Raw genomic sequence first — 26,569 nt, 5'->3', positions numbered from 1 at the left:
TAGTAGAAAAGCTGGATTACGTCTCCCATATTATTGGCAAACTGATAGAGCTTAAATCTCTATTCTCTCTTCTGAATGTCCTGGAGCCTAGATCTTTACTGACTTTTAGCCTGGAAATGACAGCTAACACCTCTGGCTGTCATGTCATCACTGGGCCTAGAGTAAGTATAACCAAGTTATAAGAAAGTGATCTGGTTCAGTCACTGAATACAAGGGTATAGAAGAATTAAACCAGATGAAGATTGAAAAAAATGAAATACTAAAGTGCTTGGTATAATGACTGGCCCATAGTAAGGGCTCAAAAATGATAACTGCTATCATTAGCAACAGCAGCTAGATAACTTGGGAAACTCAACTCATGAAATCATCACCATACTATCAGCATTTTATTATCCAGCCCACAGAATACTGAAGTTCTTATAGAAAAATAACATTCAGACCACTCTTGGAAGAAGGCATAATTGCTTCTACCTTGGACACTCAATTCCTATCCTTCAAGATCCTTTCCGATGTGCATGCCTAGGATGGTACCCAGGACAGCAGGTTCTGTGACCCCTCAAGTTACGCTTTGGTGCTCTGCTTCATACCTCAGGACTACCTAGCACAGATGAATGGCTGCAAAAAACCTATTTGGTCCCAGGCTTGGAAGCTTCTTTCTTTAATCACAGGATTCAATTCCCGATTTTCTTCTAATAAGGGAGAGTAGAGAAGAAAGCGGGAGCTTTCAAGTCAAGCAGATGTGTATGAAGCAATTACACTGAGGAGCGTCAGGATGAGTGTGGCAGGAGAGGATTCCGCTTGGGCACAGGCACAGCTGCTGCTGCTTTAATTGTATCTGCAAAGCTACCAGAGATCACACGCTACAGTTAAAATTCTAGAGCTTCCAGAGAAACGAGCACTGGTTCTATTGAGGGACTGAGGTGAGCTCGTCTACAAAAGAGCTTTCCTTTAGTGAACTGGACACACCCATGTTCCTCTGATACAGTGCTTTTTGGATCCCTAAGACTGCAGAAGACTTCTCTCAAGCCCTGTGGAAGAGGGGGTCCCAGAAGTCCTGGACTGTGTTGTGCTTGAACGGTCAGGGTCAAATTCCAGCTCCAGTACAGATTTTGGCTTGAAAGTTGCCAGAAATACCCACAAGGGTCTCACAGAGGCTGCACTGATGACCACATTCTGCACTGGAGATTCCTACCAGGGAGCAGGAATCATTCCATGGGCACCGGATGCTAAGGAGACAAGAAGAAGAAATCTGTGCTTTCCATATGGATGAGGCCCCTTCATCAGGCCTTTATAAATTAATGATCGGCATTAAGTCAACAGAGTGAGTGGGGTGGCTGTTCTCCAGTGTGGAACCGGGTAAGCTACGATTCATGAAGTCTGTTAGATGTGCAGGCCTCTGACAAGTTTGAGAGGAAAAGGTGAGGCGATGCAGTGATCAAGGACTTTAAGCTGGGAAAGGGTAGTGTGGAGAGGATGAGCAGCTGTGTCCCACTTCCTCTGATGACACCATCAGAAGGATGGGCTGAGCTGCAGCAGGAGGGCCCAGGTGAGTATCCCAGCAGCTCCAGCAAGCCTGCATCCCTGCCACCCCTGAACTCCGCCGTGTTCACGGCTTCGTTGAGTGCCACACTCATTGCCTCTCTCCTTGCAGTGATTCCTGCTGGCAGGGTGGCGAGAAGCCTCCAATGCTAGAAAATGTCAAGGAGAAATCTACAATTATTGCATTTCCAGGACTCTGGCAAGTCTGTCCTCCAGATCTCCAGCTTTGATGGTTTCTCTTTGGAGATGCCCAGCACCTGGTGGGCAGGTTCCGACTAGCAGGTGATCCAACTCAATCCATCTGGATGCTGAGTTCTCATGCTGCCTCCACCACCTACCAGTTCTATTCCCCCTGAGAACTCCGTGCTCAGACAGTAATAACCAGCTGTCAGATCGTGTTTTATACTAGTTATAAATTAATGTTTTAATTGGTTTTATTTCCAGTCAAATGTGGAGAATGGGGCAAGGGATGGATCCCAACAGGATTTCAGAAAAGCATTTTATTTCACGCTATCACAGTATCTTAGAAGAGTTACACTAAAATAAAATGTGGACACCCCATCTCCCCAGAACATGCCTGCATCTCAAAGTAATGAACTTTCCATTTCAGTGGGGGAATGAAGCTATTTGTCAGTTCCAATGTCAAGAATGAATGCAATTCAAATTCTCCAGCCATTTATTTCAACAATTCTCTACTCTACAGCTGAAATAACTTAACATAAGAAATAGCTGTTCACTCAATGTAAAACTTGCAAACCTGGTTCCACAAGGCATATTTCTAAAAAAAAAAAACAATGAATCTGCAAGGGCTGCTGGGTAAGACACTCCATCCATCTTGGTGCAATGGTAATGCCCAAGACCACTGGAGCCACTCCACCACCATCCCGGGCTGGGAGGAACATCCCAGTGGGCCAGTCTCTTCACTTCCCTCTTCATTACCATCATGATCATTGCTGCCATTTCCTCATAAACATTCACGATTCATCATCTTTCCTCTTTAAACCTGATGCGTTGATGACACCCAAATGGCCCTGAATGTGAAAACTTCAATGACTGAGACATCAAGAAGAATTAGAAATAATGATAAAAATTGTTCATTTCACCCTTGACAAGTCCCTATTGCAGATGGCTACAGAAGACAAACCTGAGTGGCAGCAGGAGAATGGCTTTGTGTGGCTGGCGGGGTGAGGAGGAGGCTCCTGGGAAACCTGTTGATAGAAAGTACAAGCACCACACCTAGATGTTTGGAACGATCTTCCAGCGTTCAGGAAGCCTCCTCTCCACTTCCCACTCACTACCTTAACAGGAAGCATTTGAAAATGAGGAGTGCCAAGAGCCTGAAAAATGTTGTCTACTGAAAAACCAAATTTTTCACTTCTCATTAAAACTAATAGCAAACATTCATATACTCTATTGCACATACTATGTACCAGATTCTAAAGCCTTTTACACATATAAATTGCTTAGCCCTCCTTACAATCCTAGGAGGTAAATGTTATCAATATTCCCATATGAGAAAACTGAGGTTTGGTGACCTGGCCAAAGGCCCAGAGTTTTCAAATTATGGCACTGAAATTGGATCTCGGGTACCTGTCCCAGAGCCTGTGCTCTTAACCAGCACAGTAAGTGCCTTCTCTCAAAACTGCATATTACTGAAATTCCCGGAGGACATTTTCTGAGAATTGGGTGTTCCTGGCAGTCGTTTCAGTGAGGTTCTCCTAAAGGTAGAAGAGTAATTCCCAGTTACCTACACATGTTTAAAGTTGTTTTCCAAATACAGTTAACCCTTGAACAATGCAGGGGTTAGGGGCGCCAACCCTGCGCACAGTGGAAAATCTGCATATCACTTAAAGTCAGCCCTCTGTACATAGCCGGCTTCATGTCCACAGTTCCTCCGCATCCACGGATTTGACCAACCTCAGATGGTATAGTACCGTACTATTTACTCTTGAAAAAAATGTGTGTAGTGGGGCGGGATGAATTGGGAGATCGGGACTGACATATATACACTACTATGCATACAATAGATAGCTAATGAGAACCTACTGTATAGCACAGGGAACTCTACTCGATGCTCTGTACTGACCTAAATGGGAAGGAAATCTAAGAAAGAGTGGATATGTGTATACGAATGACTGATTCACTTTGCTATACAGCAAGAAACATTACAACATTGTAAAGCAACTATACTCCAATAAAAATTAATAAAAAATAAAAATAAAATAGATAACCAACAAGGACCTACTGTATAGCACGGGGAACTCTGCTCAATACTCTGTAATAACCTAAATGGGTAAGTAATTTGAAGAAGAATAGACACGTGTATATGTATAACTGAATCAATTTGCTGTACACCTGAAACTAACACAACATTGTTAATCAACTCTACTCCAATATAAAATAAAAATTTTTTTAAAAGAAATAAAGACATACAAAAATTTTTTTTTAAATGTGTGTATAAGTGGACTGCAAAGTTCAAACCTGTGTTGTTCAAGAGTCAAGTGTACTACCAAAGAACAAAAGACCAGTTCGTCTCTTTCTAGTACGCGTGAGTTCTTTAATTCCCTTTGGGTAAGATTAGGGGAGGGATGAGAGCACCAGGGGAGAGGGTTAAAGGCCAAGAGAGAAGAAAGGAGCCCGAAAGGGAGGCATCGTGCGCGTCAGGAAAACACTGAGGAGGAGGCCTCTGCAGGGCAGGATTCATGCAGGGGAGTATAAGGAGGTGCAGCTAGGTGGAGAGATGAACTGGAACAAGACACACAGGGCCTTGAACATGACAAGACGAAAGACTTAGGCAAGGTCTGTCTGCGAGGCCAGCGGCGCGGGCAGGAGGAACAGGCAAGGACTACACCCGAGCTCCCGACACTCTGAAACTGTTCTCCCAAGGCCCTTTCACTGTGCTCTCAGGGACCTCGAAATTGCTTCTGCTTCCCAGTGAAGCCCAGAAGACGTGCAAGGCCCCCACTTGCAAGCCCAGGCTGCTTATGAAGGAAATTTCCCACAGCCATTTGCCTGGGCTCAGCCAGTGCTGGCAAACAGACCCAAGCAGAGTTAAGGGCCACAGCCTCTTGCTTGTCTGTCATCAAAGACGCCAGTCCTTCACGAGGAATTGACTTCTGCGGGTCCATTCTCATCTCCCAAGGAGCTCCAAAAATAAATGCTGAGCACATTCCCAAGTCTCTCTCTCTCTCTCTAACTTTCGGCTCCAAAGAAGTCTTTTATCCACTGAATGATTAGCTCACAGACAGCTAGTGAGGAATATACAACTTGTGCAACTGGTCTACCTCCTACTTCTGTACATTTAATCCCTTCTCATTGGTGATCAGCTGCCATAAAAGTCTAGAGTATGTGGGAGAGAGAAGAAAGGGGCCTCATTGTCACTCTTATTCACCCAGGTTTCTGGCCATCAATAGTTTGGCCAGGTAAGGGGAGATAGAGTGGGACCAGGCACAAAGATGGAATGAGTGTGAGGGCATGACAGTCTTTTTGTCTCACCCAACTTAAGGGATGGGGAAATGATGGGTATGTCATTGCCTGCCAAAGCCAGAGATAATAAAGCCTCAATCAACCTGGACATTAGCCTACATCCTCAATTAACTAGATTTTTTTTCTTTTCTCCACTTCTGGCATAAAAATGCAAATAATCAGATTTCAGTTTTATATCAAAGATATGAAAACAAATCTATGTCATGAGATTGAGAAGATAAGCCACAAACTGATAGAAAATTTTTCAAAAGATATATCTGACAAAGGACTGTCATTCAAAATATACAAAGAACTCCTAAAATTCGACAAAAAGAAAATGAACAGCCCAATTTAAAAATGAGTAAAAGACCTGAACAGACACCTCACCAAAGAAGATATACAGATGAAAAATAAGCAAATGAAAGGATGCTTAACATCATATGTCATTAGGGAATTGCAAATTACAATAACAATGAGATACTACTACACGCCTATTAGAATGGCCAAACTCCGGAACACTGACAACACCAAATGCTGACAAGGATGTGAAGCAACGGGAACTCTCATTCATTACTGATAAGAATGCAAAATGGTACAGACACTCTGGAAGACAGTTTGGCACTTTCTTACAAAAATAAACATACTCTTACCATACGATCCAGCAATCCCACTCCTTGGTATTTACCCAAAGGAGCTGAAAACTTATGTTCACACAAAAACCTGAACACAGAAGTTTATTGCAGCTTTACTCATAATTGGCCAAACTTGGAAGCAACCAAGATGTCCTTCAATAGGTGAATAGATAAATAAACTATAGTGCATCCAGAAAATAGAATATTATTCAACATTACAGAGAAACAAGCAGTCAAGCCATGAACAGACATAGAGGAAACTTAACTGTGTACTACCAAGTGAAAGAAGCCAATCTGAAAAGTCTACATATTATATGATTCCAACTATGTGACGTTCTGGAAAAGGCAAAACTATGAAGACAATAAATAGATCAGTGGTTGCCAGTGGGGCTGAATGGGTGCAGTACAGAGGATTTTTAGGGCAGTGACTATTCTAGATGATACTATAATCGTGGATACTTGTCACATTTGTCAAAACTCATAGAAAGTACAACACAAAGAGTGAACCCTAATGGAAACTATGGCCTTTGGGTGATAATAATGTCAGTGTAGGTTCATCGATTATAACAAATGTACCTCTGAGGTGCGGGAGGTCAGGATGTCGACAGTGCGGAGGGCTGTGCATGTGGGGGGGGCGGGCAGAGAGCATATGGGTACACTCTGTACTCTCTGCTCAATTTTTCTGTGAACCTCAAACTGCTCTAAAATGTTAAATTTATTTTCTGCAGAGTGAATAGCGAGACCCTCTCTGCAGACTGATGCTTCTGAAGCCTTGATTCCTGGATGATTAAATTATGACCGACTGAAGCAGCAAAGTGTCATAGCACGTTGTAGAAAATCTTTCAAAAGTCATTTATCTGCTACTTCGCCAACCAGTTATTGAGGCACTGGACTAAGCTCTGAGGGTCTAAAAATAATACAACCCTGAGCCTGGCCTTGAGGAGCTCACAGTAAAGTGGGAGAGACAGACCTGCCAACAGTTGTACTGAGAAGTAGTACGGCCTTAATGCAGTCAATGTAAATTGCTGTGGGAACCCAGAGGAAAGATAAAAATTGACCTGGAGGAAACCTCTGGTTAACATTCAGTGCCCCATCATTCACCAGTACCTTCATAGGTGCATTTGGTGACAACTCTCGCTGGGTATCATACAGGGGAACGGGGGAACAATAGGTGAGCCAGATGACACAGCCCCTGCTGGTCAGGGAGATTACAGTTTAAAAGGTCCTATGTTAATTACTGAAGAACATGATATTTAAGCTGAACCAGGAAAGCCTTTCCAAGAAGTCGATCTAATAAGAAAAAACTTCTGTATGTTCAAATCACAGACGATTAAGAGGAATATCAGAGGTGGTCTGTTACCATGGTTCTCAGACCTAGTCACACATGAGCACTGCAGGGTAATCTTTTAGTAAACACCACACCCAAGTTTCAACCCAGACCAATTAAATCAGAACGTCAGGCAACTGGGAGTAGGTATTGGTGTTTTTTAAAATCTCCCTAAGTGATTCTGGTGCATAGTTAGGATGGAAAATGCCTACTAACTTAATCCTGCCTTTCTACTGATTATGAATCCATGTCCAAAGGTTGAGGTCAAGATTACAGAGCTAGTCAATACAACAAATCCATGATCCACTATACAACTTAAGAACTATAACATCTACCTAATTCACTCCTCCTGGTCCTGGTCCCCCACATAGTAACCACTAGGCTGAATTTTATAATTGCCTTTTTTGTTAGTTTATCCCACACATATGCACAATTTACCTAAGTAACACACTGCTTGGTATATCTTGGTTTTGTGCTCCATAATGAAGGTATTTACTATATGGAGTCTTAGGCCCTTGCTAATCAACAATGTGATCTGCAGACCAGCAGCAACAGCATCACCCAAAAGCTTGTTAGAAATGCAGAATCTGGGGCACTAGCCCAGATCCACTAAATGAGAAGCTTCATTTTGACAGTATGCCTGCATAACAAAGTTTGAGAAGCACTGTTCTAAAGATTTGTTTTGTCACTGAGATTTATCCAAGCTGTTACATGTGGGTGTAGTTCTGGGAATGAGTACTTAAGATGTGTCCAATTTTTTTTATATTATGAAAACTACTGCTATGAACAATCTTATCTGTCTCTCAGTGTACATGTGAAGAGTTTTTATAGGATATACACCTTGGAGGGGGATTGATGGGAAATAAACTACATAAATGTTCCATTTCACTGGGCCAAATTGTTTTCCAACGTTCTTTAAGGTTCACATACCCACCAGAGTGGATAAGAGCTCCTATTAATTTACATCTTCTCTAATATTGAATATTGTTAAATGCTTTGATTTTTGCCTATCTAATGGATGCATTTATTGTAGTCTTAATTTATGTTTTTCTGATTTACTAATAAGTTTTAAAATAATTTTAAGTGCTTTCTCACCATATTTTCTCTTCTATGGAATTCATTTACTTTGCTAGGTTGTTTATTGGGTTATTTGGGTTTTCTTCTTGGTGGTTTATAGTTTTTTATGTCTATAGATACAAATGCATTTTCAAGAATGTGTTGCAAATAACTTCTGCTAGTATATTGCTTGTCTTTCCACTTTCTTCATCATGACTTTGATGAACAGAAATTCTAAGTTCTACTGTAATAAAATTCATCAATCCTATCTTGGTTAGTGATTTTTGTCTTTTTAAAAGATATTCCTCTACCCTGAGATCTGAAATATATTTTCCCACATTTTCTTCTAACAGTTTTAAAGTTTTGCTTTCGTATTAAGTCCTTAATGCATCTGGAATTGATTTTTGTGCTCTTTTTTACAGTCGAGATCTTATACCGTTCTTTTGGTGTGGAAAAATCAATTGTCCCAGAACGATTATTGAATAGTCCCTTCTTTCCTTTTTCCTCCAGTTAATCTATAAGCTTCTTGGATCATATATATTTATCAATCTGTTTCAGGACTCTTTCTTGTTTCATTGGAAAATGTGTCAATCCTCACACCAATAGCACAGAATCTGAATCACCATAGTTTTATAATAAACTTGATATCTGGTAGGGCAAGTTCTTCTACCTTATTCCTCTCCTTTAGTATTCTGACAATTCTTGACCCTTTTAATTTCCATATAAATTATAGAATCAATCTGTCATGTTTCACTCAAAACATTGTTGGGATTTTTATTGGGATTGAATTATAAATTAATTGGAAGAGAATTAATATCTTTATAGTATTGAGAATTTCTTTCCATGGACACTGACCATTAATGTCTTTCAATCAAATTTTATAATCTTCCCCACAAAGTTCCTACATGGTTGGTTAGATTTATACCTAAGCGTCTTTTTAAAAAATTTTTGTTATTGTAAATTTTATTTTTTAATATTATTTTCTAACGTTTTATTGACTATATGTAGAAATGTAAATAATTTCTAGATACTGTTCTTTAGACACTTAGATAAACCCTCTCATTACTTCTAATAATTTGTCAATAAATTATTTGAGGTTTCTATACTGACAAGTCATTACATCTGAAAAGATAAGAGTTTTGTTTCTTATTTCCAATCTACATGTGTGGCCGAGACAGCTAACTATACCATATATATATATGTATATTCTCTTTTTAGTAATAGGACACTATGAGTTTTATCTGGGATCATTGCTACTTGCAGCTAGGTGTGACCAAATGACCAACTTCAGGGCAATGGTCTATGGGGAGAAATAATATGTGAAACTTCCACATCATAACCTTAAAGACAGGCTGCAATCTGGTTGACTGAAACTAGGATTTGGGGTTTGGCTGTCTTAGAAAAATCAACTGACTCTGTATCCCCAAACAACAGGCAATGAGATTGCTACTCAGAGCCTTTCTCAAGAATCTCCCATTAACTGTTCTCACCAACTGGAGAACGGGAGATAATCTAGTGGCAACACTCAGACTAAGGATGATGCCTTTCCACACCAGACCATCTTTGCAAATGGCTTTAATATAGCTACCATTAAACTGACTGAGAGAGTTATGAGCTGAGCACAAAAGCTAGTAACTAAAAGAGATTTGAAGGATGTAAAAACTACAATCTGAAGTGATCATTGGATGTGTTTACTTTTACGTGGAGCTGATCAGAAACGCAAAGATTGAAAGCTATTTAGTTTGTGAGGCATTATATTAATGCAAAAACCAAACCCTTGCCTTTAGAAGTGTAAGAATGTTCAATCCTTAAAGCTACAGTTGGGCCCCAAAACTGTACTAGCAGGAACTGGGCTGTGTAGATAATGCAGTTCCAAAAAGGCACATTTTCCAATACCTTTTCTAGATACATCTATGGAGAGCAGTGGGAAAGAAAAAAACAAAAGCAAAAATAAAAACAGAGGACAAAGACAAGGAACAATGGAAACTGGACTTACTTCCAGAGAGCAGAACCAAGGGCAGCCAGCTGGGCTAGGCAAGCCCCAGCCCTACTGCCAGGGTGGGAGCTGTCACAATTCATGCCCAGCAAGATCTGATGACCTTTGGTGTTCCTCATTCTTTGCTTTCCAAATAGGAGTTTCATTCTAATTATCTTTTCTTATTTGTATTAGTAAAGATAAAGGCTAAGTTGTTATAGAAAAAAGACACCAAAGTAGAAGTTTATTTTTTTCTGAGCTAATACTCTAAAGAAAGTGGACTCTAAGAGGCAACCCAAGGTCTTAGGCTGGCAGAGTAGAGCTGTCTTCCTTAATACATGATTGTGGCCTCCTTTTCTGATTCTACAAGGAATTTGTCAATTCCTTGCTAGTTAGAAGTCCAGAGTGAGTATCCTGTCTTTAAGGAGGTAACACATAAGGTACACACATCACTTTTACGTATATTGCATTGACTCCATGTTTGTCATAAGTCCACACCTCCCTGCAGGGGAGTTTAGAAAATGTGGTCTGTAGCCAAGCAGCCATGTGCCCAACTAAAACTGTACTACTGAAAGGAGGAAAGGGAGAACAAATTCCTGGAGACAATTAGCAATCACATACCCATTATTTTATATTGAATGTGAAGTACTGGCACGAAGGTACTTTGCCTTTTATTTTCTCATCAGTAAACCACAAGAAACTAAAATAAGACCTGATGGAGAGGAATAAGCATCATCCAGATACCTGGATTTTGAACCAGGTGCACTACCTGAATGGGACTTTGGGTTATTAGAGAAGAGTTTTGCTCTATGTGTGGGGGGACTGTGGCAGTTTTCTCACTTAAGTCTAGGAAGGAAAATGTACAAGGATATTTGTCATTGCATTATTTGGTGATAGGATGTGGAAGGAAATCTCTCTTTATCTCTAGGAGAGTAAATACATGCATATGTTAGATGCATACAATGGTTTACTACATAGCAGAAAGCACTAATAGATCAGATATATGCATGGGAATATAAATGAACATTAAAGACATAGTGCTAAGTTAAAAAAAAAAGTGATTTATGCCTTAATACCATTTGTATAAATGTAAAATACACAAAATATCCAACATACATATTTGCATGAACTCCAACAAAAATATACAAATTAACTCGTTAAAATAATTATTCATGGTAGGGGAAATAATGAGAGTAGGAGTCAAAAGAAAAACGTGGAAAATTAAAATAGAAGATCCTTATGTATACCAATGTTACCTGCCATGAATTGCAAAGAATGATGAACCACCCTCTGCATCTGAGGTCTGAAAAGAAAAAAGAGTGACGTATGAAAGAGGAGTGGGAAGCAAGTGGTACTTCCACAACTGAAAAAGATGGAGTAAGACGGGTAATATCTACCCTCCCTCCTGAAATAATAAAACCAGAAAAAATGTATGAAACAATGTCTTCCAAGACACTGGACATTAGTCAACAAAACAAAGTGATCCCTGAGAAACAAGAACAAACAAGGTGACATCTACACTCACTCTACCAATGAATGGCCTAAAGAGGGTTTCCAGGCCACACTGGAGACAAGAACAGGTGGTCTGAGTTGAGAGGATATAACTGGAAGTCTTAAGGCCAAGATGGCTAGAGCTTGCAGGACAGAGTACTGGAGAGGAGAAATCTGGACAGAGAACACTGAATATCTGCAGAGGATCCCTCTATAATCTTCAACTTAGTACTGATCAGCACATGCAAGGGAGGACACTCCCCAAAACCAGTGGGGGAAACACATTCAAAAGGAAAAGAAGAAATGGTATCCAGCACTGACATGGGATGAGAACGGTACTGTTTGCTACCAGCCAGACTAGAAAATCCAACAATTCAAAAAACATCAGGTATGGTACCCAGAAGGATTTAGCCTAAGTAGGGCAAAATTAGCCCCGAACCAAATGTTGCTCTGGTTCCACCCAACAACGCTGAAACATTAAGACCCAAAGGATCAATTGTTTCTAAGTACCTTAACTGTGTCTTAGAACAAAGCTCAAGAATATTTATAGGAATAGAAAATATCTGGCATACAACAAGATAAAATTTACCATCTATGACATCCAGTATAAAATGACCAGCCATGCAAAGAAGAAGAGAAATATGCTAAACATAATAAAGAAAAAAATGAATCTCAGTAAGAACCATCCAGAAATGATACAGGTGACAGGATTAGCAGACAAAGACACAACTGTATTCTATAAGTTCCAGAAACTAGAGGAAATATTTAACATGTTAGAGATGGGGAAAATTTTTTTTAATTCCCAAATTGGACTTCAAGAGATGATAACTACAATTTCTGAGACAGAAAATACAGTGAATAGATTAACAGTATATTAGACATTGCAAAAGAAAATATTAGTGAATTTGAAGACATAGCAATAGAAACTATCCAGCACAAAACATGGAGAGGGGGACTTCCCTGGTGGCGCAGTGGTTAAGAATCCGCCTGCTGATGCAGGAGACAGGGGTTCAAGCCCTGGTCCGGGAAGATCCCACATGCCGTGGAGGAACTAAGCCCGTGCACCACAACTACTGAGCCTGCGTTCTAGAGCCCGTGAGCCACAACTACTGAGCCCACGTGCCACAACTATTGAAGCCCGCGTGCCTAGAGCCCATGCTCCGCAACAAGAGAAGCCACCGCAATGAGAAGCCCGCGCACCGCAACAAAGAGTAGCTCCCGCTCGCCACAACTAGAGAAAGCCCGTGTGCAGCAATGAAGACCCAACGCAGCCAAAAATAAATAAATGAATTTATTAAAAAAAAAAACATGGAAAGGAAAAAGACAAAAAAAAGAAAATGAGCAGAGGCTCAGTGAGCTGTTTGGCAAATTCAAGAGACCGAATACATGTATTTTTGGAGTCTGAAAAAAAAGAGGATAAGGGGCAGAAATACAGGTGAAAATAATAGCCAAAATATTCCCAAAACTGATGAAAACTATACATCCATAGACCCAAGAACCTCAATAAACCTCAAGTACAAGAAACATGAAGAAATATACAAGAAAGAACATCATAATCAAATTACTAAAAACCAGAGCTTAAGAGAAAAATTCAAAGCAGCCAGAGATAAAAGGTATGTTTCACCAGAGGAACAAAGATAAGAACGGTAACAGATTTCTCATCAGAAACAGTGGAAGCCAGAAGAAAGTGAAGCAATATCCTTAAAGAACTGAGGAAAAAAAAGAAACTGTCAACAACCTTGAATTCCATTCCCAGAGAATACACCTTTAAAAGGTGAAATAAAGACATTTTCAGGCATTAAAAAATGTGGAAATTTTTATTACCAGCAGAATGGCACCACAAAAAATGTTAAGGAATCCTTCGGGCAGAAAGAAAATGATTCCAGAAGGAAATATCTTCTCTACCAAAGAAATGAAGAGCACCAGAGATGGTAACTACATCGGTAAATATAAAATATATTTTTATTACTTAAGTTCCTTTAAAAGGCAGTTCACTCTTTAAAGCAAAAATAATAAAATGTATTTTGGGACTTACAAAATATGCTGAAGTTAAATGTATGACAGCAATACCACCGTGGTCAGAAACCGAAAAATGGAAGTAGACTGTTGTAATATTCTTAAATTATATGTAAAGTGGTATAACATTACCTGAAAGTAGACTGTATTAAATTAACAATGTGTCTTATAAACCTTAAATGAAACACTTAAAAAATTATAGCAAATGAGGCAATAAAGAAGAAAATATAGAATCGTTAAAATGTTCATTTAATCCAAAAGAGGGAAGAAAAACAGAAGAAAAGAAACAAAGAATAGATGGGACAAATGAAAAACAAATAGCAAGATGGTAGATTGAAACTCAACCATATAAATTGGCACATTAAATACAGATGGTCTAAACATCCACATAGATAAAAAAGCAAGGAGTCTATGCCTACAAGAAACCCACTTTAAACATAACACAAATGGGTTAGAAATAAATGCACAAAAACCACATAATCATTCCAACACTAATAAAGCTAGAACACAGTTTGAAAGGGATCTTGTTAGCCAAATTTTTAGCAGAGCATAAAAAAGAATAATGGCAGAGAAATGGAAAATAAAGAACTTCTTCCCAATTCATTCTTTAAGGCCACTATTCCTCTGACACCCAAACCTAAGACATTACAAGAGAACTACAGCTATACATATCCCTCATAAATATAGATGCAAAAAGTCTTAACAAAATTTTAGCCAATCAAATCTAATAATATTTTTAAAAAGAATAATATATTGTGACCAAAAGGGGCTTGTCCCAGGAATCCAAGGTTGGGTTAGCATTAGAACATTCGTCAGAGAAACTTATATATTAACAAACCATACGATTATTTCAATGGATATAGAAAAATTATTAGATGATGTGTTAGTTTTGATGCCTCGACTTAGCTAGGCATAGCACCCAGTTATTTAATCTACACTAATCTAGCAGCTGTGAAAGTATTTTGTAGGTGTGGTTAACATCTACAATCAATCGACTTTAAGTAAAGGAGACTGTCCTGGATAATGTGGGTGGGCCTCATCGCAACAGCTGAAAGTCCTTCAGACCAAAATGTGAGATTTTCCAAATGAGAAATTCTCCCCCAACACTGCAGCATCAATTTCTGCCTGTGATTTGCCCTACAGATTTTGGATATGCAAGCCCCTACGACTGCATGAGGCAATTCCTTGAAACAAATCTCTAGACAGACAGATAATTTATACATGTATACATTTATTATTTAGTTAATATATTCATAAACATATATTATTTATAATACTATAATAAACGTATATTTGTTATTTAAATCCTCTATATATGCAGGACATATATAAAGAGAGAGAGAAACAGAATCTTAAGTATAAGTTTTCTGAATTGGTTTGGGATCTCTGGAATTGGTTCTCTAATCAGACTATATTTAAAGGCATTAATGACAACACTTCCAGTGGTAAAAAGCACTGATAGTCTGTGGTGTGATGTGGCAAAAAATATACAGAATATCATCACTGGATACTCTAATCAAATGCTTATAAAAAGCAAGGTGCTGGGTGACCACGTATTTGATACCTAGTTTAGTTAAAATAACAAGGATAATGAGCTTGGCTGGTTGCCCCTAAGTGCACTGGAGAAAGTAGGAAAAGAAAAGGAAGAGTTCAAGGCCTCAAGTTCCCAGCTCAAACGCAGTGTCAATTAACTGAAAGTGTCTATGCCATCCGTGAAAGAAAACTGCATCTCCTACAGCTGCAGAACTGAGATTTCTGAAAGCCTAACTCCGAGTCTCACCCTACAAGTAGCTGAATTACAAAGCAAACTGAGTTCTCAACTTCACAGGATATATACTCTGTTAAACAGAGAGCACTGTCTGGGAAGGAACAGGATCCTGAAGATTGGAATGGGGACATACGGGCAGATCCTGATGCAGCTGGGGATGCTAAACCCTTAAATCCTGCTGGGTCTTCTTTGCTGGTAGAAGCAGCCCTTCTCTCCCCGGCTGAAGAGGTTAGCCCAGCTTTGCCTGAGGAAACTGTAACGACCCGTCCTGAGTAGCTGCCTTGCAAGATGCTGCTGGCTCTCCTCGGGGCCCACCCCCCCCCCAGGATGACCCATCTTTGTTTCTAGACCTGTAGCAGGATTCAAATCCCAGCAGGCCCCCACTGGTGAGACACAAAGCGTGACCTGTTAGGAGGTGTACTACACTCGAAAAGCACTGCATGATTTTTCCAATTTATACAGACAGAAATCTGGAGAATATGTGTAGTAAGAGACATTAAGGGTGTGGGAAAAATGGTAGAATTGGATCAGGTCAAATTTATTGATATGGGCCCACTAAGCAGAGATTCAGGATTCAATGTTATAGCTTCAGGGGTTAGAAAGTTCCCTGTTTGTTTGGTTAATTAGCTGAAACACGGACAGAAAGTTGGCCAACACCACGTGAAAATGAAATGCCAGAACTGCCTTGGTGTACTGTAGAGGAAAGTATCCAAAGGCTTATTAGGGAGATTAGAATGTTACAATGAATTTATCACATAAGACCTGCTCGCTCTGTGTGAGAGGGTGCAAGTGACATGCCTTTCGCCACAAACAGGGGAAATAAATGGTGAGGGGAGCCCTGGCATCCTTAACTGTGGTCGCTCTTCTCTGTAGCCCAGAAATGACAGCAGGATCTACTGCCTCTGAATAAGATACTTAAATGCAATAGAGATAATTGGATCCCTTGGTAGCACGGGTCAAGTGGGGGCACTTAACCGTCAAAGACAAGGTGGGTGCGATTACCATAGGACAGCCGGGTCAAAGCAGTAATCAGAATAATCTGACTCACAGGGACCTATGGCATTGGCTAGTTGATCATCATCCCTAGAGGAGAAATAGATGGGCAATCTGCTAAATTAAGTGGAAGAGCTCTAGGTCAAGTGTATAGACGTCTAACTTGAATCAACAAAACAGAAAGTGATGCCCCTTCAATCAATTCTCAGACTTGAACGTGTTTTACCAGGGTGATGTTCATTAGGGAAAAGGAAAATAATCAGACTTTGGGGGATTACTGAACACAGGTTCTGAACTGTCATTAATTCCAGGAGGCCCAAAATGTCACTGTGGCCCATCAGTCAGAGTACAGGCTTGTGGAGGTGAGATGATCAATGGGGTTTTAGTTCAGGTCCATCTCACAGTGGGTCCAGTGGGCCCATGAACCCATCCTGTGGTTATTTCCACAGTTCCAGAATGCGAAATTGGAGCAGACATACCGAGCAATTGGCAGGATCCCCACACTGCCTCCCTAGCCTGTAGAGTGAGAGCTACTATCATAGAAAAGGCCAAGTGGAAGCCACTAAAACTGCCTCTTCCTAGGAAAACAGTAAACCAAAAGCAACGCCATGTTCCTGGATGGATCAGAGATTGGTGCCACCATCAAGGACTTGAAGGATGCAGGGCCGGTGATTCCCACCACATCCGCATTCAACTCCCCTATTTGGTCAGTGCAGAAAACAGCTGGATCTTGGAGACTGGCAGTAGATTATCATAAACTTCATCAGGTGGGGACTCCAATTACATCTGCTGTTCCAGATGTGATTTCACTGCTTGAACACATTAGCACATCCCTCCTACCTGTTATGCAGCTGTTCATCTGGGAAAGGCTTTTTTCTTGATGGCTATTAGTAAAGACCACCAGAAGCACTTAAGCTGGCAACATGCCTTCGCTGTCCTGACAGGGGTACATCCATGCTCCAGCCTTAGGTCGTTAAGTTCGTCCACAGAGACTTGGCTGCCTTTACCTTCCACAGAACATCACGCTGTTTCATTCCACTGATAATATTATTGACATTGATGAGCTAGCAGGCTAGAACTGGCAACTATTCTAGACTTATTGGTAAGGCATTTGCACATCAGAGGGTGGGAAATAAATACAAGAAAAATTCAGATGCCTTCCACCTCCGTGAAACTTCTAGAAATCCAGTGCTGTGGTGCATGTTGAGATATTCCTGTATACCCCAGGAACAATGCCTAGCGGCCCACTTTGGATTTTAGAGGCAACCTATTCCTCATTCGGGTCGTTACTCTGGCCCACTTCCAAGTGACATGAAAAGCTGCTAGTTTTGACTAGGGCCCAGAACAAGAGAAGGTTCTGCAACGGGTCCAGGCTGAAATGCATGCTGCTCTGCCACTTGGGCCACGTGACCCAGCAGATCAATGGTGCTTGAAGGTCAGTGATCAATAGGGATGCTGTTTGGAGCCTTCGGCAGCCCCCACAGGCATTTTTCTAAGAGAAATGAAAGGATATCTCCATACAAAGACTTGCACACAAAAGTTCACACCAGCTTCATCTGTAATAGTCATAAACTTCAAACAATCCAACGTCCACCAAGAGGTGAATGAATAAACACGTTATCATATATCCATACAGTGGGACACACTTCTCAGGTATAAAAAGGAATAAACAGTTGATCCACCGCAAAATAACTATGCTGGGTAAGAGAAGCCAGACACACAGAAATCCATTGTGTATGATTTCTGCAAAATTCAAACTGTTCTAAAGTGAGAGAAAGCCTGGGGGAGGGGGCAGGGCAATGCTGACAGGGCAGGAGGGAACTTGTGAAGATGACGGATACGTTATCATGACTGCGGTGGTGGTTTCATGGGTGTATACGTATGTCAGAGCTTATCAACTTGTGTGCTTTTAGTATGTGCAATTTATTTTATGTCAATTAGACCTCAATAGACCTATTAACATATTTAAATATAATAAAATAATTGCATGGAAAAAATGCTTTTATGTTTCCTACTCAGAATGATATTTTAAGTCAAGGAAATACCTTCCTATCATGGTTTGTTATGAGGTTTCTTTGTTTTGCTTTTAGTTTAAAGTCATGAATGAATATTGAATATTATTACATGCTTTTTCTGCATCTGCTGAGATAATATGAATTTTCCCTTTTAACTGTTAATGTAGTAGCTAATGACTATGGAACTTAATGGAGTGGGCCAAGACAGTGTACCTTGAACTCATCACCTACTTCTCATCCTCTTATGAGCCCAATTCATCAAAAAGTATTTTCTATTTAGGACCTAGTTGTTCTGCCATGGAAGAGACTATTAGAACACTTAGTATTTTGTACAGCCAGACGTAGAATTTAAGCCTAGGTCTCTTTAACTTGCAGGTCATTGTTATTTCCATTTTTATGTGCCTTGAAAACTACTAAAATTATCATTGTCTTTTTCAGTATCTTGATCATCAAAATGTGACCATTCAGAGAACCCACAGATAGAAAGGAACTGTTATGGACTGGATTGTGTCCCCCTAAAATTCATATGTTGAAGTCCTAACCCCCCGGTACACCTCAGAAGTGACTGTATTTAGAAACAGGGCCTGGTGACAGTTAATTTTATGTTAACTTGACTGGCTACAGGGTGCTCAAAGTAAACATGATTTCTGGGTGCGTCTGTGAGGTGTTGCTGGAAGAGATTAACATTTGAATCAGTGGACTCAGTAAAGTAAAGCATCCTCCCAAACGTGGGTGGGCCTCATCCAATCCATCGAGGGTCTGAACAGAACAAGAGGCAGAGGAAGCAGGAAGAATTTACCCCTTTTCTCCTGCCTCATGGACCAAACTGGGACATCTCATCTCACCTTCTCTGGCTCCTGGACTGGGATTTATACCACAGCTCCCTGGTTCTCAGGTTTTCAGGCTCAGATTAAACCACACCACCAGCTCTCCTGGGCATCCAGCTGACCGATGGCACATCCTGGGACTTCTCAGCCTCACTGGCAACTCCCCATAATAAATGTGCAGCTACGTCTACATATACGTATACGTGTATATGTTCTGTTTCCCTGGAGAACCCTGACTAATACAGGCCTTTAAAGGGTGACTAAGGTTAAATGAGGTTACATGGGTGGACCCTAATCCTACATGACTGGTGTCCTTAAAAGAGAGGGAGACACCAGGGAGGCACCACAAAGGAAAGGCACGTGTGAAGACACAGCAAGACCGCCATCTGCAAGCCAAGGAGAGAGGCCTCCATAGAGGCCAGTCAGCACCTTAACCTTGGACTTCCATCCTCCAGAACTGTGAGACAATAAATTTCTGTTGCTGAAGGTCTGTGGTATATTGTTATAACAGTCCCAGCAAACTAGTTCGGGAGCTTACTCAGTAGTCCTTATTCCTGAAATGACCAGTTCCTCTCATCTTCATGGGAAATTTAGCCATCCTCCAAGGCCAACTCAAATGTCACCTCTTCCATGAAACATCCCCTAATTCTCTGCATTCCCATGTTCTGACACATTTTTTTATAGAACTTTACACATTCTGTCAGTGCCTATCACTAGATTGTGAATCCTTTAAGAAAAGCAACCATATGAAATCCATCTTTGAATTCTCAATATCTGGTTAATGTCTGTTGGATGAATGGATGGATGGATTTATGAATAGAGAGTGAATGAATAGATAAGATGCAATTTTTCCCTGCTGCCTTCTGGTGGCTATTTATTTTTCAACACTGCGTCTAAGGCAGGGTGTGAGATGTCACAACAATGTCCCAGCCCTGCATAGCTTCTTTCAGATGACTCAATTTCTAATTTGTGCAAAATTTCCTCCTCCTTTTTTGGTATTTCCATACTTTACTCTTCTCATTATATCATCCATCAACCTCCTGGCCATCCTTCTCATTTATTGAGAACGTGTGTACCAAGACCATGGTCCCTCTCCCTAGCTTAGCATTAGTGACCGCCAATCCTGTGTGGATCAGCCTCTCAAAAACAGATTCAGAGTTTCTTCCTCAGCCCTAATACATTATCCATACTCTACTTCAGGAACTCATTACTTTGCCACACCCAGACTTCACCATCACAGAAACGTTTTCATCTCTAGATACGAAGGTTCTGTAGAAAGTCAAATAATGGACCCCCAAAGATGTCCTCACCTTAATCCCCAGAACCTGTGACTATGTTACCGTACATGGCAAAAGGGATTTTGCAGGTGTGATTAAGGTAAGAATCTTGACATGGGAAGACTCTCCTGGGTTGTCTGGGAGGGCTCAATGCAATCACAGTGGTCTTTGTAAGAGGAAGTCAGGAAGGTCAGAGTGAAAGAGACGTGACAACAGACGCAGAGGATGATGTAACATGAGGCCGTGAGCGAGGGGATGCAGGCAGCTGGAAAGGGCAAGAAAGCAGACCCTCTCTTAGAGCCTCCAAAAGGAATGCCGCCCTGCCAACTCAGCCTAGACTTCTGACCTCTCGCACTGTAGGAGAATAAATGTACTGAGTTTGTAGTAATTTGGTAGGGCATCACCAGCACACAAACCTAGGCTCCAAGAGGCAAATCTATAACCACAGATTCCTGTTCTTCTGGCCCGCTCCCTCTCTCCCAGGACCCCTAACCCTGTTCTCACAACTCATTTCCCTCTCCTGTTGCATTTCCTTCCCTGGACACCCAGACACCGTGAATTTAAACCTGAGCAGCTCTCTCCTCAGGATGCCAAGGTCTGAGCAACTCATCCCTTCACTTCCTCTACCCAGACACCTCAGATATCACAGCAAACCAGCCCCCTTCCTTCTTCTCTCCTATACTGAGAGGGCTAAACACCTCAGGAGAAAATAGCTCAATAACACATACTGGCACCACTACAAAGTCGTGATATTTAACCTCAGCTTGGTCCTTGGTCCCCCTTCCTTTTTCTCCATGACCTTCATTACTTCCTTCTACTTCTTGTAGCAATAATTCCACACCATCAACTCTTCCCAAGTCACCTGTCCCGTCACTACCCCTCTTTTCCCTGCATTACCGTGACTCCTCTTTTTGAGAGAAAATCGAGGTGGGACATGAGCTGCCTCCGTCCTGTCCTCTTGCTACAGCACCCCTGCCTTGTCCCTGCTTGTTTCTCATGGCTGCCTCTGCCTAAAAGACACCCCCCCATTCCCCTTGCTCTCTGTACCCTCCATTCACCTAAAATAACTTACTTCTTTTTCTTTTTCCAACTGAAGAGTAAACTTTCTATGAAGACTTTAACGGCACCACCCAATTCCCCAGTTGACCACCCTCCTCTGAGTTCCCAGGTTATTGTACTTCTACTGCAACTAGCATACCCCACGGGATAACATTTAGTTATATTTATCTACTTACATGTCTGTTTTGTTTTGGGGGCAAAATTAAGCTCAGAGACTGAGCTTGTCTTTGCCAATAGTTTATTGAACACAGGTTCACTGTGGGAATTGCACAAGCAAAGAGCATACAGGGTAATGTCTCTTAATAAGCCCATAAAGAAATAACAGACACCAAACAAATGATAAATTACACTCTTGTTCCAGGCGAGGGGAGATGAAAGAAATAAAGACCAAATGTAGTTCAAGCTGTACCTTTATACAAGCTGGTACCTGGGAAAGCCACCGAGAGCTGACTTCCAGCTGCCAGCTCACAACTAGAGTCCGTTGTTGCTAGCGTACATTGCTAGGGAACAAGGTGTTGGTGCTGGGGGCAGGCGAGGCTGCTCCAAGGGTTATCACTCCAGGGACCTTCTCAGTGCTGGTGCCACTGCCCAGAGGAGCACTCCTCTGGCAGGAACGCTGTCCCCTCTCTGCCTGAGACCGCTGCACAGTTTCCCACCACTGCCGGCCCAGAGCAGCCTGGCCACGGCAGGAGCAGGTGTCTCAGGATCTTAAGAGACCTAAACCAGCAAACGGTGGCTTTTGCCCACACAGAAACTCTCAGATATTCCTCACAAACTCTCGGTATTTAGAGTCTCAGTGTCTCCTCCCCGGGGTTGCTTCCCAACATGTTCTTATCAATAAGCCCCCAGGGGTCCCTCAGCAGCTGAGCTGCTAAGTGCTCATCAAGGTCAACTGATGAGATGATGTCACAACATACTTTACTCTTATATCAAAACAACTTTACTTCTAAAAACAACTTTTTTGGGTCTTTTGTCATAAAGAAGTGGATTAAGTCAACTTAAGTCACAAACAAGTGGATTTGAAACCATATCAAAACAATACACATGAAAATGACTATACTACCCAAAGCAATCTACAGATTCAATGCAATCCCTATCAAATTACCAATGGCATTTTTCACAGAACCAGAACAAAAAACTTTACAATTTGTATGGAAACACAGAAGACCCTGAATAGCCAAAGCAATTTGAGAAAGAAAAATGGAGCTGGAGGAATCAAACTCCTTGACTTCAGACTATACTACAAAGCTACAGTAATCAAGACGGTATGGTACTGGCACAAAAACAGAAATATAGATCAATAGAACAGGATAGAAAGCCCAGAGATAAACCAACGCACATATGGTCACCTTATCTTTGACAAAGGAGGCAAGAATATACAATGGAGAAAAGTCAGCCTCTTCAATAAGTGGTGCTGGGAAAACTGGACAGCTACATGTAAAAGAATGAAATTAGAACACTCCCTAACACCATACACAAAAATAAACTCAAAATGGATTAAAGACCTAAATGTAAGGCCAGACATTATCAAACTCTTAGAGGAAAACATAGGCAGAACACTCTATGACATAAATCACAGCAAGATCCTTTCTGACCCACCTCCTAAAGTAATGGAAATAAAAACGAAAATAAACAAATGGGACCTAATGAAACTTAAAAGCTTTTGCACAGCAAAGGAAACCATAAACAAGACCAAAAGACAGCCCTCAGAATGGGAGAAAATATTTGCAAATGAAGCAACTGACAAAGGATAAATCTCCAAATTAATCTCCAAAATATACAAGCAGTTCATGCAGCTCAATATCAAAAAAACAAACAACCCAATCCAAAAATGGGCAGAAGACCTAAATAGACATTCCTCCAAAGAAGATATACAGACTGCCAACAGACACATGAAAAGATGCTCAACATCTCTAATCATTAGATCAAATCAAAACCACAATGAGGTATCACCTCACACCAGTCAGAATGGCCATCATCAAAAAATCTACAAACAACAAATGCTGGAGAGGGTGTGGAGAAAAGGGAACCCTCTTGCACTGTTAGTGGGAATGTAAATTGATACAGCCACTATGGAGAACATGGAGGTTCCTTAAAAAACTAAAAATAGAACTACCATATGATCCTGCAATCCCACTACTGGGCATATACCCTGAGAAAACCATAGGTCAGAAAGAGACATGTACCACAATGTTCACTGCAGCACTATTTACAATAGCCAGGACATGGAAGCAATCTAAATGTCCATCGACAGAAGAATGGATAAAGAAGATGTGGCACATATATACAATGGAATATTACTCAGCCATAAGAAGGAACGAAATTGAGTTATTTGTAGTGAGGTGGATGGACCTAGAGTTTGTCATACAGAGTGAAGTAAATCAGAAAGATAAAAACAAATATCGTATGCTAACGCATATATATGGAATCTAGAAAAACAGTACTGATGAACCTAGTGGCAGGGCAGGAATAAAGACGCAGACGTAGAGAATGGACTTAAGGACACTGGGGAGGTGGGGAAGGGGAGGCTGGGACAAAGTGAGAGAATGGCATTGACATATATACACTACCAAATGTAAAACAGCTAGTGGGAAGCTGCTGCATAGCACAGGGAGATCAGCTTGGTGCTTTGTGACAACTTGGAGGCGTGGGATAGGGAGGGTGGGAGGGAGGCTCAAGAGGGAGGGGATATGGGGATATATGTATACATATAGCTGATTCACTTTGTTGTACAGCAGAAACTAACGCAACATTGTAAAGCAATTATACTCCAATAAAGGTGAAAAAAAACAAAAAAACAATACACAACAGGGACTTCCCTGGCGGTCCAGTGGTTAGGACTCTGTGCTTCCACCATAGGGGGCATGGTTCGATCCCTGGTCAGGTAACTAAGATCCCACATGCCACATGGCCAAAATGTAAAAAAAAAAAAAAAAAACCACCGCAATAGTGTCTCTGTCCTGTAACTAGACTGAGTTCCCTTAGGTGAATTACAGTGTCTTATGTGTCCTGTTATCCCCAGCACTCTGGCAAGACGCCTAGAATATTTTGAGAAATGATAAGAAGGAAAGAAAGAAGGATCTCAGAGATAGTGAATGATGTGGCCAAACAGCCAGCCTCCCCCGCCATGTACACACACCGTCACCACCACCAGACACCAGTCCTGCTCCCACCTCCTCCCAGTGATTAATCTGTTTGGAGACTGAGGCCCTTCGCCCCAGACCCCCAGGCAGCAGCTCACACCAGTCAAAATGACAAGTGCGCTGGCATGTTCATCTGCGGGTCCTGCCTCATCACATCCACTTCAGGATCAGGAAGGCACTCTCGGCTACCTCAGTGCTCCAGACCATCTGGTCAGGTGGCACAGTGCCCACTTACAAGGTCAGTTTCTTCCTGCCCTGAGCATTCCAGATTCTGCTGCAGAGTAAACTTCCTCTCTGAACCATCTTGGGGAAGTCTTCAGACTCATCCTCAGTCCCTCCATCATCCACTTCTTTTCTTTTTTTTTTTTTAATAAGTTTATTTATTTATTTATTTATTTTTGGCTGCATTGAGTCTTTGTTGCTGCACGCGGGCTTTCTCTAGTTGCGGCGAGCGAGGTCTACTCGTTGCGGTGTGCAGGCTTCTCATTGTAGTGGCTTCTCTTGTTGTGGAGCACGAGCTCTAGGCACACGGGCTTCAGTAGTTGTGGCACACAGGCTCAGTAGCTGTGGCTCGCGGACTCTAGAGCACAGGCTCAGCAGTTGTGGCACATGGGCTTAGTTGCTCCATGGCATGTGGGATCTTCCCAGCGCAGGGCTTGAACCCGTGTCCCCTGCATTGGCAGGCGATTCTTAACCACTGCGCCACCAGGGGAGTCCCCGTCATCCACTTCTTATTTTAGTTCTTGGCTCGGTGGCAGGGACATTTCTCTGTGATCTTCTAACTGCCCCTGAGGACAATGGAATGGTCTGGGAGGACAGAGACAGCAGCACTCACTTCTGAGGCTCCTTTTCTGTGAGAAGCAGAGCACCAGCAAAGTGGCCAGCGTTCTGGGAGCTCAGGAATGTGCCCAGTTTGCTTTGTGGGCACTTTGATGCTAAATCCAACTTTTGCTTTAGAAGTGATAGTCATGAACTATGCCCCACATCTAAACGATGGTTCCCTTTGCATTCAAAAGAGATCTTTACCCCAAAAGCAGAAAAGGAGATGAGAGGAGAAGCCACGATATGCTTCCTGTTGGCACAATTTTGGGCTGGAGTTTGCCTGAAGATTCCTCTAAATATGTGGGGACTAAGGCCATCACGATGAAAGGCTGCTAACAGCACAGAGAGTGTTGAAGACAACCATGAACAGCCCTGTACAAATGATACACGTCCCGTGCCAAAATAAAAAGGAAAGCCACATGCACACGGAGCTCCCGGGGACCAAAATGCTGAAGGAAGCCGGCTTCACATGAAACTGGCACCAACACTCTTACACCTGGTCAGTGCTACTGTCGGATACTTAATTTTCCTACAGGTAATTCCGTCTGTGTGGACAACTGAAGGCAAAAAACCCAAAACCAATCAAACAGAGCACATTCCCAAGCAAATCTATCAGAAGACTGTCTGAACATACATCTCTACCTCTGCTTTCTTTTCCTATATAATTGGGGAGGAAAAGGGAAGAAGAGATGGAGGGGAATAGAAAGGCAGCAGAAAGGCTCCCTTCTCTTTGAGGTCTCCCTTAACCACTACAACCCACGGTGACCTTTCCTCCCCCTCATACGTATAATAATTTGCATTTGACCATATCCCATACTGACGTGCATTATTAAATATTCACTCATGACCCAAGAACTCGTCTCCGCAATTACCTGCAAGGTTCTTGAGGACAAGGACCGCTTCTACTCCTCCACACTACCTATCACAGGGATTGAACCTAGCAGACGCTCAAAAGATTTGATTGCTCGGGCAATGCCACCAGCAAATAACCCCAAATCACAAAAGAAGATTTTATTAAACGGTATTATGAAATTTTAGGAATAAATCTATCTCTGCGTTAATGTTTTATGCCTTGTATTCAGCAATTCCTCAGCACAAGTTCTGTGAGCTGAGCATGGGTGTTGGGAGAGGGGCGCTGGGGAGTGGGGGGTGAACGTTAAAATG

At 41.6% G+C, this 26,569-nt stretch overlaps 1 long non-coding RNA gene across 2 annotated transcripts in view; it reads right to left on the bottom strand.

Annotated features, from left to right (window-relative positions):
- LOC309606252 overlaps positions 1-26,569 on the bottom strand; it is a 371,740-nt gene that overhangs the window by 344,914 nt on the left and 257 nt on the right. The gene's annotated exons all lie outside the window — the stretch shown is intronic.

The sequence above is a fragment of the Balaenoptera borealis genome, assembly GCF_965194805.1.
Source record: "Balaenoptera borealis genome assembly, chromosome: 11".
NCBI classification, from domain to species: domain Eukaryota; kingdom Metazoa; phylum Chordata; class Mammalia; order Artiodactyla; family Balaenopteridae; genus Balaenoptera; species Balaenoptera borealis.
The sequence above is the reverse complement of the archived record's forward strand: the minus strand, read 5'-3'. Positions and strand labels throughout refer to the sequence as shown.